Source organism: Hydra viridissima, unplaced genomic scaffold (assembly GCF_058129835.1).
Source record: "Hydra viridissima isolate aposymbiotic clone 2 unplaced genomic scaffold, HvirCarnegie_v1 scaffold_13, whole genome shotgun sequence".
In the NCBI taxonomy this organism is placed as follows: Eukaryota; Metazoa; Cnidaria; class Hydrozoa; order Anthoathecata; family Hydridae; genus Hydra; species Hydra viridissima.
In genome coordinates, this window is record NW_028324312.1 from 2,120,783 (window position 1) to 2,137,771 (window position 16,989).

At 30.7% G+C, this 16,989-nt stretch overlaps 1 protein-coding gene and 2 pseudogenes across 1 annotated transcript in view; 2 read left to right on the plus strand and 1 right to left on the minus strand.

The window, feature by feature from the left end:
• The window catches only part of LOC149880014 (uncharacterized), a 182,187-nt gene that overhangs the window by 24,791 nt on the left and 140,407 nt on the right, over window positions 1–16,989 (minus strand). The window lies entirely within an intron of this gene.
• On the plus strand, window positions 2,902–3,953 carry LOC149880017 (uncharacterized; annotated as a pseudogene).
• Window positions 5,123–9,660, plus strand: LOC145187766 (uncharacterized; annotated as a pseudogene).

Below are 16,989 nucleotides of genomic sequence, written 5' to 3' on the forward strand. Positions count from 1 at the left end.
TGATGTCATCACAAAAAAATTTTTTTTGGTACTGTTTCAATTTTTTTTTGAGATTATTAATAGAAAAAAGCTAAAGTCTATTAATAGTTTTCAATTTTTTGTTAAAAAGTGGCCTTTACCCTGGTACCACCTTAAACATAAATGTGACACAAAAAAATTTTCTGAAGTTTACAGAGTTCTTAAAGCCAAGCATTTTAGTTTTTTGTCCATTTAAGACACGTTCACTCAGAAAGTTGATATATGAAAGGCTAATTCTAACTTTGTTATGTATAGGGAAAACTGGAGTGGTATATTTAGTTCTATGCGTGTTACATCCCATAGGTCTAGATCATGTTCTGGTTCAATAGGAGGGAGAAGATTGATCTAATCTAAATATGTCTTTGAAGTGCCTGATAAGTCAAAACAAGCATACATAGCCCCTTTGCCACTTTCTTGTGAAAAATTCAAAGACTTATTAAAGCTAAACAAATTTGTAAGTGAACAAAATAAGTCTTTCTATGATCACTTGCCAGCTGATAACCTACCTGTCCAGGAATCAGAACCAGAGCAGATCTCTGACTCTGAGTAAGAGAATGTAAAAAATATTGTAAAACTATTTAGAAAACGTATATCTATATATTTGCAGAAATATTTTGTTGAAAATAAAAATATCATTTATTTTTATTAAGGGTTTTTTCACAATGGGGTGTTTGTCTGGGCTATAGAATTTTAATGCAAATTGATGGGTTACAGACAATATGGTAGATAGGGTTGTGGAAACAATTTGTTGCATGGGTACTTTTTATAAAGTTTGTAAAAATTTGACGAGGTATTTGATTTGTACAGGGGGTCCCAAAGTTAACGCAAGATTTGAATTTGCTGTCATTTGTGCAGTAAAGTGTTGGGAACCCTAAAAAAAAACACTTTGACAGCTGATAGTTTAGGGTTAGTAAAAATGGAGCCTTACACAATAGAACAACGTGTCTTCATTATTGAATAATATTTCAAAAATAATGGAAGCTTGGCGGCCGCAGTTCGAAAATTTCATACAAAATATGGTCGGAATAGTGTTTTAACTTAATCAACTGTTAGAGATTAATTGAAAAATTCTGGATCCGTTGGAGACGCCAAACACACTGGTCGTCCAAAAACAAGCCGTTCAAATGTCAATATCGAAGCAGTACGTGAGAGTGTCGGTGACAATCCAGGAACCTCAATTCGGCGTCGTGGACAAGAATTGGAAATTTCAAGAAGTTTTCTACAGTGTATACTCACTAAAGATCTGTGTCTCAATGCTTATAAAATTCAAATAACACAGCAACTGAAGCCTAATGGCCATGCACAGCGAAGAGAGTTCGTTGAATGGATTATTGAACATCAACAAGCGGATACTGATATTTCAAGCAAAATCATTCTAAGCGATGAAGCACATTTTCACCTTGATGGCTTTGTTAATCGCCAAAATTGCGACTTTTAGGGTTCCGAGAACCCACATGTGATTGTCAAAAAACAAATGCATCCACAACGTGTTACTGTTGGTGTGGATTTTGGGTTGGAGGCATAATTGGACCATACTTCTTTGAAAATGAGAATGGTCAAGCAGTGACTGTTACTGGTACTCGATATCGCTACATGATAACACAGTTCTTTCTGCCGAAATTGGATGATATTGATGTGGCCAATATGTGGTTTCAACAAGACGGTGCACATGCAATACTGCCCGTGAAACATTTCAATTACTGCATGAGACATTTCCAGGTTTTGAACTTTCTCGTTTCGGTGATCAGAATTGGCCCCCTAGATCGTGTGATTTAACACCATTAGATTTCATTTTATGGGGTGATTTGAAATCACAGGTCTATGTCAACAAGCCCACAAACACCCTTGCATTAAAGGAGGAGATTCAACGCTGCATCAACGAAATTCAGCCATGTTTATGCAAAATCTTCATGAAAAATTTTGACAAAAGATGTGCATGTGCATGCAAAGCCGTGAGGCCATATGCCCGATGTGTTTTCCATAAATAGCCCTATCCTATGTACTTTATGATTTAATAAAAAAGTAATGATCAAAAGACTGAAAACTGTGTTATCTATTTAATTCAAATCTCGCGTTAATTTTGGGATATTATCTACTACTATCTACTTTTAACAAAATAAGTGCTCTAAAAGATTACTAGTTAATCTAGTTTACAAGCTGCTGAATTTACAACGGAAAAATTACAGAAGTCCAAATTGAGTGTCTTGACTTCGAATGAACACTATGAACAAATATTATTTGTAATTAGCGAAAAGACTGCATTTATATATTGTGTTTAGACTATAATGTCATAAAAAATACTTTGGAATGAATAGATTATCAATGAACTGATATCTGATGTCTCTAAACACAATACTTCATTTTTCTCAAAATGAGAAAAATGTGACATCTATGGTTTTACCCGTGTGGTCTTCATATCTTTTATACAAAGAAAACAATCCAGAAATACAAATAAGTTACTCAAAACTCGCTTCACTTAAACTAAAGTGGTGCATTTTACCAGGTGCTAGTGTTACACATTCTGTTTGTGTTTGTTCTTCTCACCAAAATGCCATATTGCTAGTAGATATTGGACTATAGTGTAAGGACTTACTTTCGAAAACCGTTTGCTCAGTAAAAAACAAAGAATGAATCCTTGCACAGTGTGATAATTGTCTTGGTAAAGAACCCCTCACCAAATATTCGTATGAGATTTTTGAAGAATACGAAGATGATTTTGAGATACACTACAATGGCAAACTACTGATCGTGCAACACTATTCAGTTTAACAGCAGATGTTCCAACGTTTGTTGAACTATTAGTATCTTGCTTTGAAAAGCTACAAGCTCATTCTTTTATTGGTCACTCTCCAATCACAGTACCTTAACCAACTAAAACAAAATATGGATCAATCAAATATTATCATTATTGGCGATTTTGCTAAAAATTATGCTTTTGTAATCCAAGATGAAATACAAAGCTATCATTGGAACACCCAACAATGTTCTTTATTTATTAGTGATATACTATAAAGTTGATAAAGGTGTACTGAAACATATTTCTTACTGCTTTATATCAGACGAAATTACACATGATGTAACTTATGTGTACAAAATATTCCAACTAATCAAACCAATGTTAAAAATAAAATTTTCTAATCTGTCCAAATTACATTTATTCACTGATGGTTCGCAGGACAGTACAAAAACTGTAAAAGCTTTTACAATCTATGCTAACTAAAGAGCGAATTAGGCCTTAATGTTGAATGGAACTTTTTGCCACGTCCCACGGAAAGTCATGATGTGATAGGATTGGGGGTACTGTAAAAAGTTTAACATCACAAGAAAGTTTAAAACGACCATACAGAAACCAAATTCTCACATCAGAAGCTATGTATGAATTTTGTATTAAGAAAATCAAGGTTATTGACTTCATTTACATTAAGGGATTGGATTTACAATTGCAACGTGAAGAGCAAAAAGAAAGGTACACTAGTGTAACAACTCTATCTGGTACTCGTAGCTTTTATCAATTTATACATCTTGGAGATAACAGGGTTGGGGCAAAGAGGTGTAGTACGGGCATTAATTATACAATAATCCACAATCTTAAAAAGGAACAAGATATATTTCAACTTGATACTGTCACTTTAGATTATTATGTAGCTGTAGTCTGTGATGATAAGTGGTGGATCGGCGTTGTAACTGAAACCAACCTAAAAGAAGTTGATGCTAAAGTTAAGGTTCTTCACCCAAATGGTCCATCAATCTGTTTTAACTGGCCTGAAAGAGACGACTACTGTTTTATTCTCAACACCAACATAGTGAAAATACTATCTGTTCCACAAGCTTGCTCTAGTTCCGGTAGAAACTATGTGTTTGAAAATGCTGAAAAAGAGGAAGTACAAGTAAAATCGGAACAATATTGTAAACTATTACAAACACAGTCAAAATAACTTACATCTTCGATACCTTTAAAAATTTTGTATATTTAAGTAAATTTTTAAATTACGATTTCAGGTAGTTACACCTTAAAAACTACAAAAAAATGTGGTACCCTATTACTGAATATTGGAAACTTCTGAAGTGCTGAAACTTTCTATACTTAAAAACTACTTCATGTGAAGGTAAGCGCAAGAAAGTATCACTCAGAATACGATCAAAGTTCACTAACTCGCAATACATAATTATGCGTAAATAATTATTTCTAAGTTATGCGAAATATTCAATTTTAATTTTTAATTTTTCAAAACGCGCTTCAATTTAAAATATTTTACAGGCTTCTTAGCTAAGAGAAAATAAAAGGTTTTGATGCTAAAAAAAAGAAATTTTGAAATGGAAATGGAAATGACAAGGCATATGTTAATTTAAATGTTTAAATTTTTATAGTTTTGATATTTTTAAATTTTTATCAATCTAGAAAATATAAGTTAATATTCAATTTTTTTAAATTAAAAAAATAAATTGTTTCATTTAACAAATGAAGTAAATTCTAGATTAAGAAAAATTTAAATAAAAAGAAAAACAACAAATGATTTATCGTAATCAAATTTTACTATTATGTTATTAGTTCAGATATTTCAGATTGTGATGACACAGACATACCAAATGGTGAGACAGAAGATGTTTTAAGTTTGCAAGGTGTTTTGGTTAACTTATCACTTACCTGAATTTTTAACCTAATTGTTAATCTAAAAAGTCACTAAATTATCTAAATTAAATTTTCAGATAGCGAAACGACTTGTATTTATAATACTGTTGAAGAAGCTGAGCGCTGTGTTCTATCTGTTAATGACCCTACAAAAGTTTCAAGTTTGCATGATTTTAGATATTTTTTGCTCTACAATCTTTTTCCATTTATATTGAAATAATTAGATCTTCACATTTCAGATAAAATTGATACCTACATATGTAATTCGGTTGAGGAAGCTAATCAATGTCTTCATAACTATGAGATATACAATACCGTTAGGTTTGCTGCTTTCTCAACTCCAAAAGAATTTGGTAGTACAGGTAAAGAATATTGAAATAATGACAACTAAATGATTGTTCAGAGTTACCTCATTAAAGTTGTAATATGTATTTTAGTGTTTTATTATCTATATATATATTGTTTCATTTTTAGATATATTTTCCCGCAAGCATAAGGTATTATGGGAAACATCCCCAGAATTTTGTAATACTCCTTACATCGTTTTGTCAGTAAAAAGGTTTGATTGTCATCATGGATTTGATCGGAATTATAATGCTAAGCAAAAGTATATTGAAGCAAAAGAAAATCAAAAAGTAAAAAGCAAATTTAATTTTAATTGTGAAAATTTGCAATTTCATTTAAAAATCTTTTAAGATATTAAATAATAAAAAAATAAATGTCTTTATTTTTTATTACAGAAGCTTGATCATTGGTACAAATCCGAATATGTGATTATTCAAGACACTAAGAAATTTGAATGTCCAGCTAAAGTTAACATGAAAGAGATTATATATTTTACTAATTTAAAGGTATTTTAATGATATTTGTTAAGTTTACTTTTCCAGTTACACTTTTTGTATGAAATTTTTAAAAAATTTTTTTGTATGATTTTTTATAATTTTTGTTATTTTAATATGATATTTATTTTAAAGATAGAAATATTGTTCACACAAAAAGTCTGATCATTTCTGTCTTGTTTTTTTCAGGTTGTCAATCTAACAAATTATAACAAGAGTCTCGTGTCAAAAGATATTAAAAATTCTTTGATAAAACAAAATCCTCTAGTATATTCTAGAAAAGTTAAAGTGGAAATTGAATGCCTAATGTGTCACAGAAATCATCCCCTTGGAAAGGTAATTATTTTGTGCTTTGATTGAATATTGCAGACTGTATTGATTTTTGTTAAATGAATAAAGTTTGAGTAATTATTTTAAAATTATAGTCTTCTTTATTCATAACTACTAAAATTATAGATACAGCAATGTGATCCAGAATAAGTGAAAATTTGGCCAAAATTATTTTTACAATAAATAATTATTCAAGAATGCAGAAAATTTTATCTGTGATATAAAGGATGTAGAAAAGAAATGTTATTTTTAAAAACTTTAAGTAGGATAAAGTATACTCAGAGGGGGAGCAAATATATTTTTTACATGAAAATGTGAAAAATATGAGAAAACAGCACCATAAAAATAATTTATATAGAGTACAACATTTGTTCAGACATGTCTGGAAAAAATTTCCAAAACAGAAAATTGAATTTGATATAAAATTGGATTTTTTAAAATGTATTTCTTACAACTCATATGAATATATGTTTTCAAATTTTTATGGTAAGGCTTATTTCTACACATGTATTGGGTTTTTTTTTATTTTTTGCATGCACATAGTTTTAATTTGTTGTTACATGTCTGTTTGAGTACTCCATTAATGGGAACAAACATAGTTGTAGTAATGTAGATTAGTTACATCATGTGTTGTTTAAAACTTCAGAGTGAACTTCTCTCTCAAAAAATTGATCATCGATTGTCAGCAAAGATTTCTGAATTTGTAAAACAAGGTGTTTCAAATGTTCGTGAGATGAAGAGACTTTTAAAAATTACTGTGAGTGATATGTTTGGAAAAAAGGATTTGCCTCCTTCTAACAACAGAAGATTCTACCCAAGATATAATGTCATTCGTTCACACATAGGTATTGAAAGTCAAAAGCTCAGGTAATAATTTTGTTAATTTTGAGTTTTTGATTTAATCAATAAAATTATTTGATGATTAGTATAATCATTGAATAATTTTAATTATTAATTATTATATATAATATATTAACTTTAAAGATTCTCAAGCATTGATCAAGATTGTTTAGAAAACAAAATAAGCGAGTGGAAGGCTGATGCTTCTGTGAAAATACATTTTCATCCAAAAAGTAGTCAAAGAAGTGATGAGCTTTTGTTTGTATATCAAGCTGATTGGCAAAAAAAACTTCTACATAGATATGGTAATGAAATGGTGTTTTTAGATGCAACATACAAAACTACTCGATATTCGTTGCCATTGTTTTTCTTAGTGGTAAAAACAAATGTTGATTATCAAATAGTTGCAACATTTGTATCTGAAAGTGAAACTTTTGAGACAATTTCAAAAGCGCTCAATGTTATTAAATCTTGGAATATCAATTTTCAACCTTTATATTGCATGACTGACTATTGTAATGAGGAGATACGTGCTTTTGAATCTGTTTTTATTCGTGTGACTTTATTTCATCTCTATATATCTCATATATTTATATTATATTTCATGCAACGTAAGTTCTAATTACTTGTTAATAACATTTTGTTATTTTATTAGGATGTGAAGTATTCATCTGCGATTTTCATAGAGAACAGGCATGGGATCGTTGGATTAAAAAAACAACAAATGGTTGTTGTAGCAGAAAAGATGATATTTTAAGAATGTTGAGATCCATTGCCTGGTCAAGATCTTTTGAAGAGGAAATAGATGCCATGAAAAGGTCGGGACTCTCTGAATTCTGGTGTCAAAAGGGTTTTTCAAAATTAAAACATTATCTTGAAACTTATTGGCTTCCTATAAAAAAGGTATTTCAGAAAAGGATGACTTTGAATAATTAAACTTTTATTTGAGACCAATACTTGTTACAACTATTTGGTTGAGTTTGCATTATTTTAAGGCAAGCCTTGTGAAAGTAGAATTCCTTTATTTTTAATTTAGAGGTGGATCTCATGGTACAGACAAAATCGTCTTTTAATTTATTGCAACACAAATAATGGTGTGGAAAGACAAAATAAATCGTTTAAATATTCCTATTTAAAGAAATATAACAACTCCTCATTGACAGGCATGTTAACTTTATTGATTGAAGAATTCTTCACTGATAAGCTAGAAAGGTAAGTTTAAAATAAAATTAAATTATTGAATTAATGTTTGATGGGACTAATGTCAATATGTAAATTGTTCATAGTAATGATGTTATTATAATACTGTTACTTATTGTGTTTTATCAATTCAATTTAGCTACACTGATGCCAACTTTAAAATGGATGCACGGTACAGAAGGTATGGGTGCTGTGTGCCAAAATATCTTTTTAATCGTCCTCGTAGTTTTGTTAAGCATTGCTTATTGCGAAGATCAACTGCTGATCACATGGATTTAAACAGTGTTGTAATGATAAAAGAAAGTATCTTTGCTGTATCTAGTACTATTGAGTCATCTAACAAATACTTTGTGTACTTTGGTAATGAGAACACTATGCCAAAATGTACTTGTTATGATTGGATATTAACAGGCTCCCCATGCAAACACTTCTTTACTGTATTCCGAAAGTATCCTACTTGGTCATGGGATGCATTATCAAAACTTTATATAAATTCTCCATTCTTGAATTTGGATGCAGATGACTATGATATATTGCAAGAAAAACCCCCTTTTATTTTTTCAAACTCCTTGTTACCTTCTATGGAGTCATTTTCACCTCTAAAAGAGTCATTTTTGCCTTTAAAAGAAGAAGAGACTATTGTAGAAGCTCAACAATATACTCACATTTATTCTGGTGTTGATGTTAGGGAGATGCTTAATACTATAAGAAATCTATCTTTTGAATTCGAGGCAAACTCCGATGAAATTGTTATGTTACACAAAACTCTTTCTTCTCTCATAGACAAACTGAATAAAGGAAGAGCTAGAGAATCTGGAATTCCGGTTACTAAAACAGATGTTAAATCAAAAAATAAAAATAAGCACATTTCAATTCCTGTTCGGAAACCAGTAAAAGTTCAAACGAAGCGCGTTGGAACTCGGAAAGAAAAAACAATCATTGCTTCTAAAGTATTTGTAACTGAAGAGAGTTACTTAACAGGCACATTTGAAAAAGAAATTGTTGAAGAGCTGGTAAAAAAGGAAATGTTTATTGCTAACCAGGTGATTGTTCTTTCTGATAATGGTGATGAACATTCAGCAAAAAAATTGACTATGTTTCCTAAGAAAAATCTTTCCTCGGATGATATAAAAGATATTACAACCAACCAGATGTTGTCAGACACTGTTATCAACTCAGTGCAAAAAATGATAACTGGTGTTTCTGGTCTGCAGGATCCAATTCTGGGCCAAAATTTGTCATTTTGTGTGGTAAAGGAATCATTTGTACAGATATTACATGATGGTGATTTACATTGGCTGACAAATAGCACTTTTGACTGTTCTGAAGGTGAGGTATGTCTTTTAGACAGCATGTTTAAAGGAAAAGTGAAAAATTATGTTATCTGGCAAATTTGTACAATAATGCAGTGTGCCAAAGATAACTTGACAGTACGAGTTTTACCAGTGCAACAACAAACAAATAATTTAGATTGTGATTTGTTTGCATTGGCATTTGCACAGCAGATTGCTTCTACTGGCTCAAATATATATATATATATATATATATATATATATATATATATATATATATATATATATATATATATATATATATATATATAAATTATTGTGCTACTTCTGTTCAGATTTTATTTGTTCACTAAGTATTAATCTATTTAGACATATGGTGCAATGTGGATAATGTGAACGTTGGTTTCACCGTGATTGTGAACGTATACCTCAATATATTTTGGAATGTGAGAATGTTGAATGGTATTGTTGCCGTTGCACAATTACTTTACAATGTAGTATTTTAACTTGAATAGTTCTTTAATATTTAAAAACCTTTTTTATTTAGTTTAAAGAAGTTTATAATTTGAGTAATTAAATTCAGCGTCATTAAAATTGTGAAATTGTAATTACACTTTAAAAGTTTAGAGTCTACAATATTTAAGTTAATTTTTTTTTTTTTCTCAGAAAAATCTCATGGCTGGATATCATGTGACAAGATAACTAGGTGTTTGAAGCAGCATTTGAAAAAGACAAAACAGTGTTTAAACATAGTTTCAAAAAACATATATGATACCTTTTGGATCTTAATCACCCGCTACAACATGACAAAAGCTTTTATAACATAGTTGCACGGTGAACGGTCTAATGTGTTTATTCCGTATGATCCATTAGTTAGGCAATGTGAACACACACAGCCTAAAGGTTGCTTTTGTTGTGTTTTTTTTTTCTTTTTTATAATAGTTCCGGTTTAATTCGGTTAATTATTTTGCTTGAAGTTGTTTACAAGTCTTATTGGTCTCAATTAACACATTTTACCATGCAACCAGAGAAACATCCAAATTCAAACTAGAAATGGATTATGCAATAACCAGACATCTCCGCGATGTATAAACAGCTGCTTCTGTGAAATTTGTGCCGTCATGAATCTTAGATATCACCAAGTTGATAACGAAGAGATTTCAAAGCATCAATTACGTTTCTATTATTGTGCCGTTTTTATGGACAGGGCGAATGAGTAAAATACAGTCGTACAGTAGTAGGGTCATTTCTAACATCAATTTCACAAAGCGGGGTCGTTTCCAACTGCGTGATTGCCCCTCGTGCCTATATATTCAACAGTTCGCATAATTTTAAAATAACAGCTTACGCATAATTAGTATAATTTGAGTGCGGACTTTGATCGTATTCTGAGTGATACTTTCTTTTGCTTACCTCATGTGAATGTCTTCCCTGGCCTTATTTTTTAATCTATAGTTTTTAGTAAAGTTTTGTGATTTAAAGAAAAGTCACCTTTTTTGGTTGTTACCCCTTAAATACCGCAATCAGGTTTTTTTGCTTATAATTTTAGAGCCGTTGATCAGTTTCACTCAAAATTTTGTAAACATTTTATTTTCGGCCCATAGCACAGTGGGTCAAGGTGTGCCAAAATTAAAAAATAAAATTTTGTTCAACGTAGGTTTAATGGTAATAATTGTTTTCCATACTTATCAAGCTTTAAAAAAAAGATATTTTTTAGTCACTAGCTTTTATATTAAATTTTATATGGCCTGTTGAAGTAAATTTTTTTTTGCCAGATTTGTAAGTTTTAAAATAAAAATTAATAAAATATATGTGTTGCTACACAGAAACTGTCAACTATTTTTTAATTAAAATTATTTGCGCTATAATTTTTTAATATATTGATAGATTGATACTCTTTGAAACAAAATAAGTTCCTTGCAAAATTTTTGCTTGTATGTAAGAAATTTTATTAAATTTTTAAGATGATGTGTTTTTACAGGTTTTTTTAGTGTAAATTTTTGCTTACTTTATTTAATTAAAAAAACCTCCAATATCCTCCAGTCTGAAAATTCATTAAAATCTTTACTAAGTATATGTATTATAATTTAAAATTAGTTTTAGTTTCAACAAAGTACCACCTTGCCCACCAATTAACTTTTAGATAGCAGGTTATAACTAAAATTTTGCCCGCGACAAACAAATCACGAGTTTTTTTAATTAGTTAATTTTTAATTAATCACTTGGCCTTTTAACTAAAAATAAAACACACCTTTAAACTTTTAGGCATAAATATACTGTCATTTAAATGATTTCTAATGAATGTATTTAGAATTTATAGGTTAAAATGAAATACATTGATATATATACCTACATGCTAGAAAATAAATTAAAAATCTCTGACCATAGTGTTTTAAAGGATGTTATCAATGGTATGAATCTGGTAAACCCTAACCCTAAGCTGGAAACATTGCTAGTTCATATAAGAAAGAGATGTCAGGACTTAAAAGGTAACCGTATTTGTTTCGAAAAAAAGCATAAAGAGTGGCTACAGATAGAGATTGATGTTTTTAAAGATATTCCTGTTAATCAAGATACACGTGGCAGGCCTTCAATTGAGAGCTTTGATGACTGTTCACTTCGAACAAAGTATAGGCGCACCAACTCTATACAACATGGGCATTCATCAAATGAACTACTTTTTGCAGCAAAAGTTTCTCTTAAAAAAGAAAATAAACTTGATGAGGTACATGCAATAAAGAGAATTTTTGACAATAGTAACAAAATATCTCAACAACTCTCTGGCAATGAGGCTCTAGTTTTACTTTTAGATACAAATATGACCAAAGATGGATATCAACTACATCGAAATGGTGCTTTGAGGAAAAACTGTGAACTTTATCCTTCATACCACATAATAAAGGCAGCAAATTTATCTTGCTATCCAAATGAAATAGAGATAGATGATTTTTTTGCTAAAATCTCAATGCAGAGCATGGTCGACCACACTGCACAAAGTCTATGTCAAGTACAGAATGAAGTTATTGAAACAGTTGCTGGTGATGCAACCATGTTTGCTACTTTAAGACACAATGCAGGATTTGATGGCTCAACAGGACAAAGTGTCTATAAGCAAACAGTGTCTAAAGATGGAATCTGTAATACACAAATAGAAGAGTCATTGTTTTTAACTTGCATAGTACCACTTGACTTGAGCTCATTTGCTGGTGGAAAAAAGACATCTTTGTGGCGAAACCTAAAACCATCATCAACTCTGTATTGTCGCCCTTTGCGTTTTCAGTTTGAAAAAGAGTCTAAAGATATTATAATCTCTGAAGAAACTCAACTAAAAGAAGAAATAAAGAACTTAAATTGTACAAAAATTATATTAAACAATGGAAAAGTACTTCAAGTAAAGTATGTGATTGAAATAACAATGATTGATGGAAAAGTACACACAGCTTTATCTGAGGCCACTAACTCAAGTCAGTGTTGCTCTATCTGTGGATGCTCACCAAAAGAGATGAACAACATTGATGCCTGCATAGTAAGAAATTACCAGGCAAAAGGCTTGCAGTATGGTTTATCTACACTGCATTGCTGGATTCGATGTTTTGAATGTTTTCCGCATATTGGTTACAAATTGCCTATCAAAAAGTGGCAAGCAAGAACAGCAGAAGACAAAGCACAAGTTGCTGAAACAAAGTCTCACATCCAACAAGCTTTTCTTCAACAGATGGGCCTTGTTGTTGATCAACCAAAGTCTGGAGGATCTGGTACATCTAATGATGGCAACACTTCTCGACGAGCATTTACTGATAACATTTCTTTTGCAAATATAACAGGTGTCAATGAGGAACTAATTTTAAAATTGCACATTATTTTGTCAAGCATATCAAGTGGCTATGAAATAAATACTGAAAAGTTTACCATGATGTGTACAGAAACTGCAAAGTTGTTTGTGAAACTGTACCACTACATGCCATAAAGCGTCCACAAACTGCTGATTCACGGCTCAGCCATCATTAATAGTATCTCACTGCCAATTGGAATGATGAGTGAAGAAGCACAGGAGGCAACAAACAAATTTTTCAAACGGTTTCGTGAACGTCATGCTCGAAAAGCTTCAAGATGTATGGCAAATGAGGACATTTTGAAAAGATTTCTATGCTCATCTGATCCTGTCATAGCATCTTTGAGGCAAACCTGCACTTCAAAAAAGAAAGACTTTCCTGTTGAGGTTTTGGAGTTATTATTATCAGGAGATAACATTGTAAATTTGTAAATACTTCATTTAAATATATGCAGACATAGATGGTTGCCTTAAAGTTGTAAATTGTGTTTGAATGAGTTGATAAGACATGAAAGTTTTTTTTTCATAAGATTGTGTACCTATTAAAAACAGTAAAATGTAATTTTTTAATGTTTGTTCTGTGGATTGTGGTTGAATTGAGATGAGAAGATGGGAAAAAATGCATTTTCTTAATTTTTTTTTGCTGTATTTATAATTATTAAGAAAAAAAAAATTAATAAAATCATTTTTTTAGTCACAAATATTTTTAGAAGCTCTAAGTATGTTATTTATATCAAATTTAATAATATTTAATAAAAAAATAATTTTAGCACAAAAATGGGGATTCCGACCCACTGTGCATAGTATTGGTACATACATTATTGTAAACTTATTATTAAAAAAAAGACATAAACAATCCCAAAAAACCCTTAAAAACTACAAAATAAATCCTTAAAAACTACAAGTTCTATGGTAAATTCTAATAAAATGTAATTAGGAGGACTACTATTGACTAAAATTTGTAGTTAGTTTAACATATAAGGCACTCTAACTATAAGACATTATATTTTTAGTTAGCAGGAGTATTACTAATGTTTATACACACAATTGTTTTATACCATATGTATTTTTAGATAAAAATATTAGTAATTTTGTAAATGGGGAAACCAAAATTTATCATAAAAGTGAGAAAAGAACCTTTTGTTGTTGGAAAACCAAATTAGAAAGCAAAGGCAAAAGTCCAGAGGAAAAAAGTAAATATGAAAGCACTTCAGATTCAACAAGCTTGGTCTTGGTGCATAGAGAACGACAAAAGAGGCTATGCTGCTTAGCAAACTGTTACGTTTTCTTTTATCAAAGATCTAGGAACAATTGATCGGAGATTATATGGGAAAATTGATAATATAAAAAAGCAACACCTGAGAACTTCGACAGCAGAAGAAGAACACTCGATTGTGGAATACATTAAAAATAAAAACAGGAGTTATCAAGAAATATAAAGGAAGCAACTCACTAATCTAGTTATTAATGTTTTTAAAATTAGAGACTATTGCAACACAGAGAATCGAGGTGGTCGCAATTTTGGTAAACTATCTGATAATGCAAAACATGTTGTAAAGACGGGAAAGTAAGTAGAGTGTTTAGTTACTAAATAAATTATAATGAAGGTTTCTTTATGTAATATATAACACTAGTTATTTGTTTTTTAACAATTATAATTCCAACGTAACTATATTATAAACACAAATTTTAAATTTATTATAGGCTTGGTCAGTTGTTTTGGCAGAGATGGGGTATGGCGGAGTCAGATTTAGGTAAGAAAATAATTAGAAATATTGTACATTTTTGTACTTTATTTGCTGATATGCTCCATATTTAAAACAATGATACATAAATGTCTTAGATTAGCCTCAGGCTGCATTGTACTAACAAAAACATTTTGAATATACCTTTTAGATTCCTAGGCTGAAGAATTTACTAAATGTAAGATTTTGAAAAACTCAAAAAAACTTGAACCTGGTGTGTGGAAGGGTCATATTGATGCAAGAAGAATTTTTAATTTTGACGAAACAGCCCAGTTCATAAATTACGGGGTTGATGGAACTAATACCGGTCTCGCGTATATTGCACGTGGGAAACCTTCCAGAAAAATGATTAGGGAGAATCGTGAGTCAATAACAATATGCCCAGTTGTTTCATCAGCAGGTAATATTAACCTAAACTATTTATGCAAATGTACCTATGCAATAATTTGCATTTATCTAATAAAAAAACAAAAACATGTTTTCATCACTGTGGTATTATGGAAGTGATAGTAATTCATTTTAGTGTTAGTGAATGTTTTTATCACGATGGTGATGTTAAGTATAGGTTTAATCATAAGTAATATTTTTATATTTTACTTTTTACGTGAAATTGTTGTTTCACAAGTTATTATGCTGGTAAAGGTATCACTTTTCATATGGTCTCAAAAACAGCTGTCAAAAATAATAAGAATTTAATTATATGATCTACTGAAAAAGGAAGCCAGGATAATCATTTTTTATTGAACCTACACAAAAAGTTTAATATATTTGTCAGAAGAGAATATACAACGACCTGATGTTATGTTAGCAGATGAACATAGTTCAAGATTTGACAACAATGTTCTGCATTTCCTCCATGAAAAATAAAATTAACTTGTTCATAAGTCCTCCTGATACAACTGGGGTTACTCAACTGTTGCACCAAAGTCCTAATCAGAACATGCATCGTGAATATGATAAAAAAAGAGATGAACTTTTCTCAACTTTCCAAACAATAAACCGAGAAGGCTTCACGACAATTTTAGGAGGAATGTGGGATAAATAGGCTTCAAGGGATACCATAATTAATGCTGTAAAGAGAATTGGCATCTCTAAAAAAGGTTTTAATGTAAATAATATGCAGCAAGATAAATTTCAACAGGCTGCTAACTTTATGGCTCAAAATCAAGAGCAAGAGTTTTTTAGCAGTCTTGTTCCAAATATACCAAAGAAAATATGCACACGTTCATCAGCTAAAGTTTTTTTAACACCAATTACTCCACATTCATTTCCAGAATTAGCAAAAACAAAACATCGTAATGGTTCAGCTAATTATTGGAAATTTATGTTCGAGCAGTCGCAGATGATTATGAAAGAAAGTTATGAAAAAAGTCTAAATCTAGAAGATATACCAGGTTTGCTTGCAGTAAACAAGGTAAAGCCAAAAGACATATATAAAACGAAAAATGTATGTGTCACCAATATACATGGGTCAATGGAAGCCCAAAACATCATTGAACAGGTCGAGTTGATTGAAATTGGAAAAAGGTAAAAAATGGATCAAATGGAGAAAAAAAAGCAAGAAAAAGATAAAGAAGAAGAACAATTTTATAAATGTAAATTATAATATGTTTGCAGTGAGATTTGTCCAGTAAGGGATTTTAAAGAGTGCCCTTTCTGCCACGAAATAAAGAAATCAGGATTCAGCAAAATTTCTTGTAGAATTAATGGAATGAAGCCAAAACTGATTAAACTAGCTATATCAATCCAAATAAATCCTAAATGTAAAGGCGGTTTGAATAACGTGGAAAGCGATAACATCAATTAGGGAAATGTTTTATGTTGTTTTGAAATGTAACTTATTTATTCTGAAAAGAAATTTTAACTTTGTGCCTCAATGTTTGTAATAAACTTAGTACCCCTTGAAAACTACAAGCGTCTATACTGCTAGTAAAAGCTCATTTTCTCAACCGAGAACTAATCATATGAAGCCTCATACCACTGGTGTTTCCATCTGTAAGCTCGGAGACATGGCCACAGTTGTCAATGTTGGACTTCGCAAAATCTTTCTCAATGCCATTCTCGATGATTCTTTCCTCAGTAAAGTGCTTCCATATTTCTGTTTTGAGACGCCTGAGCTTAGTTAGATTGCAAAGCGAGTCGCAAGACTTATTGGAGTTCACGTTGCTAATTTAGACTATTCTCTAATTGAAGTTGATTTGTCAGTAGTCATAAAAAACAAGGTTTTTAAAAGTTTTTTTTCTTTGTTCTTTGAAATATTTTA